General features: G+C 38.1%; 1 pseudogene; it reads left to right on the forward strand.

Annotated features, from left to right (window-relative positions):
• Window positions 1-5,429: 5,429 nt before the first annotated feature.
• Window positions 5,430-5,547, forward strand: LOC129409921 (5S ribosomal RNA; annotated as a pseudogene).
• Window positions 5,548-6,025: the final 478 nt, after the last annotated feature.

Here is a 6,025-nt window from a genome sequence, read left to right on the forward strand (position 1 = left end):
ATCATCTTTTGGCTTTGTCTAATTGAAATCAGCTGGAGTTTGTAGTTATTTTGAGCCCTCGTATAAAGTCACAGGATGAATTATTACTTTGTTTAGTGAGATAGTACCTGTGGCAAATATTTATCATAGTTTTACATCAGTTTGTGAAGTAAAGTTGAAGCTGTATTCAATTTTAAAACACTGTAATTCATCTAGAATGCTGGAACACATTTTTCTGACCCTTTAAAAAAAATCAAGATCAAGTCATTCAAATAATGATAATCATTTCCTATCAGAATTGTTTTAAATGGCCAAATCACTGACACAGATAAATAGGTTATCTTTACAACAAATAAAAATAATAAATAAAATAATTTTGTTGTTATGTTTGATTTAACATTTTAATAAAAGTTAGCTTTAACAGTGAGACCTTTTTAAAGCCCCACAGATGTTACATAACAGTGAAATACTGCACAGAGCCTCCCTCTGAGTGGGGCACGCCTGCTGCTGTTGTGCACAGAGCCCAGTACAAGTGAATCTCGCCCAGAAAATAACATTAAAAACATTTGTCCTCTGAAGTCTAAAGACAGTCTCTTACTCTGGGAGAAGGTTGTGATGTCTCAAACAAAGACACAGACACATCACAGTCTGTGTCCTGTGTAGGATTTAGCTGCTCAACAAACTGTAGCACTAAACTCCTCATGGATTGTTTTAAATGTTTCATCAATGTGTTTGTGGACTTGTTTTTCCTTATGATCTTGTGTTACATTCAAGGAAAAGGCTTTTGGGGAAATAAAGGTTTTATTTAATTGATTGTCCCAAACTGAACAGCTGAAGTGTTAAAAACTTTAGAGTGAGTGAGAGTCACTTCCTGTAGAGAGGAGTCTTAGCTCTGACTGTAGGTCTCCTCACATGAAGAGCACCTCTGCCATGGACTGTGAGTATCTCCTCTAACTCCTATTCATAAGATAAGAACTCTGTCTTTTTGGTGTATATGTGGAGGATATATATATATATATATATATATATATATATATAGTGTATATAATTTTTATCAAAGACAAAAAAAAATTATTAAAAAAAAATAAAAAATCCAAGGCACTCTGTTATTTAAGAAAAATTTTTAAATCTCTATTGACATAAAATACACTCTGTTCCAGTGCAGTGTGGCTTTCCTCAGGGTGTAAACCAGTCACAGTGGAGAAACAGTTATAGCTGCTGTTGGGGAGCTGGAAAGTGTACACTTGTGCATTAAAAACAAATTCTTGTGATTAAATGAACAAAGAAGAATGTGCATTTAGAACAAACTATAATTAATTAATTATCTCCATAATCCCCATGTTTTACAATATGTAATTTGGATGAAGCGGAGGCAAAACTGCAGCACTTAAATGTGGATACAAAAGCCGCGCTTCTTAAACAGAGCCTATAAATTATTTTTTTAAAAAGGAACCTTTTAAAATATATATGATAATTTTTGATGTTTGGAATTTTGGATGGTATTTTTATTTCTCAGTAACAGTGAATTTTAATTTAAGGGGGGAAATCGAGCCCCACTCATCATACTCCTACCTTTTGTGCATCACCCATTTCTTTTCCATCTACCTTTGACTGACAGTGTAATGGATGTTCATGTTCCTATCCACAGTCTCTCTGAGGGTGAGTCCAGACCAGTCCCAGTTCTTCAAATGGGACAAAGTGTCTCTGAGCTGTGGAGATACTGGACCCTGGGCTCTGAAGAGGAACACCAGCACAAAACAGAACGAGCCCTGTTCTGAATGGGGGGCAGATATAAAAGGTTCTTCGTGTTCAATGGACCTGTTTCCCATGGACTCTGGTGTGTACTGGTGTGTGAGAGGGACGGCAGCTCTACAGAACCCGTAAACATCACTGTTCGAGGTGAGAGACACTGAGTTTTACCCCATTGACCATTGGCCATAATAAAACGTTGTCCACAGTGTACAATAGGCCAAGTAAAATCCAGAACTGTTCCTTCTGACATAAATGGACCAATCCAAAAGGTATTAAGTAACTGATAAAGAACTTAAAAGGGGACCAGCACTAAATTACTCTCTCAATATAAGTGAAAGCCACAGCAAAACTAAACATTAAAATGTTAAAAATACATATTTTATCCAACAGAACAGACTCAGAAACATCTTATATGAGGAGAGAAAGATTCGGTTCAACTGAGTGTGATCCCATAGTCTGTATCAGTGATAAATGTGAGTGTATCTGTAGTGTCCTTGTTGTTTGTGTTTTTCATGTGTCAGCAGTCGGTGATTAAATCGGTGATTCTTGAGAGTCGGGACAAAACAGGTTTTGAAAATGACTTTTGTCAAAAGTTCATCAACATTTATGAGAGGTGTATATCTTTGTAGAGTGAAGTCTGAGCTGTGCAAAAATGCAAAGATTCTGAATTACATTTTAACTCTCTGCCAGACATTTTAATTTTAAATCTATGCTATAATAAGGGTAAAGGTCCATGTTAAGGTTTATCTGAAGACTTACATTGTAATTTTATATTTTACTTGTATACTTTTACATTTGAATTATATCTCAATTTCCAAAAACATGTCTCTATTTAAAAGTTATAAAATACAAAACACAAATCAGGACGTAGATTCTGATACCCTTTATGACTTAAACCACATAAAATAAATGGAAACAGTCAAATTTCTTTCAAAAATATCAAAAAACACACTCCAAATACATAGATCTGACAGAAGTTGACAAAAAAAAAAAAAAATCTGGTATATGACATTAGTGATTTGACATATTTTACTTTGCATTTGACCTCTCAAAGTGCTAGTGTCACAACATCATTGATCTATAGCAGGCTCATAATAAATAAATATTGTGAGTTGTCACTTAGAACTCACAATATTTAGTAGAGACAATTTCCCTTTGGAACTGGACTTGACTCTTGTTGAAAACATCTCTATTGTGAACCACTCCTCGTCTCAAGTGATAATATTATTTAAAGACATGAAAAATGTAACAATCTATTCAATGACAGAAATTTGTTAAGAAAAACATTCTTTACTAACTTTGTGGATTTGTCAACTCTGTCACACATTAAACTTGATTAGAAAATACTGTGTGTTATTTATGCTGTATTGAAGTATGTTATATGACACTTAAACCATGAAACATTAATCTAACTCATTTCTAAGTTCTCAAAAAAAGTATTTACATTTAGAGACTACTGGTTCATTTGTCAATGTCAAAATTCACATCTGAGCCAACAAAAAAGTTTCCCTTCTAAAAACATGGTACACTGCAGCTAATTAATTTTTTTATTTCACTCTCTTAATGTCCTCACTCACTCCAGTACTGTTTAAATAACTCTCTCAGAATGCTCTGAGGTGACATTTTCCAGCTGTGATGACAAAAATCCCTTGTCTTAAATATATATAGTGGAGTAATAGGTCACAAACAGCACTCTCATAGATTTAGACAATAATATTAGTGGCCTCAGGTTTTAAAAAAATATCTGATGAGGTTGACAAAAAGATGGGAGTTTGGAAGAAAAACATTTCCAAAAGTTTATCATAGGTATATTTTTAATATTTAACTCTAATGTCATTTTATTCACATAAACTGAGCAGGTGAACTCTAAACCCTGGAGGAGCACACAAAAAAATTACATTTACTTAAAAAAATTTAACTTACATTTATGTTAAAATTGGTCAAAAAATATTTTCAAATAAATAGCTCCAGTATACAGAGATCCCTCAGATTTAACTTGACTAATTATGATATTTTGAATGTATTTTTCTACAAATTACAGCATAGAGAGGGCCAAAACAGGTCCTCTCTAAAATGTCTCAAGAATCACCAAAATATTATTCAGTGTTGTTCCTTTGGGGGGCGCTGTTGGAGTATAGGGGTCCCTTTACTCAGGTCTGGTCCCTGTATGACCGGAGCAGGAGCTGTGTTCATTGACAGCAGTAAGTCAGACCTGTTCCCAGTGCATGTTGGACTCCCTCAGGGCTGCCCTTTGTCACCGGTTCTGGACAGAAATTTCTAGGCAGTGTCAGGGGTCAAAGGGCGTTTGTTTTGGGGACCACAGGATCTCATTTCTGCTGTTTGCAAATGTAAAGCTCTTAATTTACTGGTCGATCTATGTTCGCACTCTCACATATGGTCCCTTTGTCCTGGTCTAGTCTTGGTCTAGTCCTGGTTTAGTCCTGGTTTAGGTCTGCGTTCCTACTCTCCCCCATGTTCATGAGCTTGATGTAATGACAAAGAGGACTTGATCTCAGATACAAGAGTCTGAAATGAGTTTCATGTTCTCTCTCAGACAGGGGCGTGATTCTGCAGGTGCCTGTGCTCCCTGTGTCTGTGGGACAAACTGTCAATCTGACCTGTCGACATCACACTGACCACGCCCTCCCAGCCCGTTTCTATAGAGACGAACACTTCCTGTCGGAGCAGCCTGCAGGTCACATGACCCTCCAGCAGGTGGCAATGTTTGATGAAGGCCTGTACCAGTGTGAGATGAGAGGAGAGAAGTCACTGCCCAGTCGACTCCGGGTCAGAGGTTCCTGATTGTGAGCAGCCCTCCCTCCATCAGTGCAGCCTTCAGCCCAGTCTCCTGTCTCTCCTCTGGGCTCCTCGTCTCTGGTGCTGGGTTTGATCACCGGCTCAGTCCTGATCCTCCTGGTTCTGCTGGTCCTGGTGGTGAGACGGTGCCAGAGACACACAGGTCAGTGTCTCTAGTTTTTTTTCCCCTTGTCTTCAGTTATGATAGTTAACCTCTACTCAAGCTCAGACAATTTTATTAGTGAGATGTGTTTACCTTGTCAACATGATTGAGCTGCTGCGAACTGTCACCATAGTAACGTGTCATATATTAGCTGTTGTTACTTCCTGTAGGCGTGGTCAGCCTGACAGACCTGGCAGGTCGCTCAGACTGCCCACGCCTCCTTTTGCCCAGTGGTCCTTGGAGAAGGCTGCCCCATGTGTGTGAAAGGAGGAATGCTCTTTCATCTCAGTTCATGGTCTCTGTGATTCTCTCTTATCATGTGATGAAAATGGCTTCTCCAGACCACTTCTAAAACCTTCTGTACACTCAACCACTCCTGGACCAATGAAGGATTACTCATTTTCTCTCTCATTTTTTCTTTTATGTAGTTTCAAAGTCTGAATCATTCTTAATGTCTCATCATTCACAATAATTTCTTTGTTGGTGTTTGGAAACCTGTCCAGAGGAGAATGGATTAAACAGCCACATATTACCCCAGCAGCAGAGGAGGACGATCAGACACACAGGTATGAATTCTACTGATCATAAGATATAAACTTAACTCCTTTTGAAACACAAATATTACTTTAACTACTTCAAATGTAAATACCATGCTCAATTAGTCAGCTGTAAATTCAGGATAGTTTTAGTCAACATAAAATGTATTTTTGATTTCAGTTGTGCTAAAATATATACTAGTACTAGTGGCCATACCGGCTTGTCAAAGCCTGATCCTGTCAGTTCTCAGAAGCTGAGCAAGGTTGGGCCTGGTTAGTACTTGGATGGGAGACCACTTGGAAAATCAGGTGCCACAGTGGGGCGCCAGTCACAAAAACTGTCGTTGTGTCCTTAGGCAAGACACTTCACCCACATTGCCTAGTACGGAAGTGGTGTGTGCGTGAGTGATGGTGATGGTGGTGGTCGGAGGTGGTTGGAGGACTGATGGCGCCGATTGGCATGGCAGCCGCGCTTCAGTCTGCCCCAGGGCAGCTGTGGCTACAATAGTAGCTTACCATCACCGGGTGTAGAGTGAATGGATAATGCTGAATAATGCTCTGTAAAGCGTCTTTGTGACAAAATGTCTGTGAAAAGTACTATAGAAATCAAGACTTGCTTACTTACTTAGTACATCTCAAAAAATGTGAATATTATGAAAACATTCAATATTTTTTGCCACTCACTTCAGAAAGTCAAACCCAGATATTATATAGACTTGTGATGCATAGAGTGCAGCTTTCAAGCCTCTATATCTTGACATTTTGATGATTATGACTTACAGACAAAATTCAGGTGTCT

The sequence above is a fragment of the Boleophthalmus pectinirostris genome, unplaced genomic scaffold (genome assembly GCF_026225935.1).
Source record: "Boleophthalmus pectinirostris isolate CB_2022bp ecotype Guang Dong unplaced genomic scaffold, ASM2622593v1 HiC_scaffold_20, whole genome shotgun sequence".
In the NCBI taxonomy this organism is placed as follows: domain Eukaryota; kingdom Metazoa; phylum Chordata; class Actinopteri; order Gobiiformes; family Gobiidae; genus Boleophthalmus; species Boleophthalmus pectinirostris.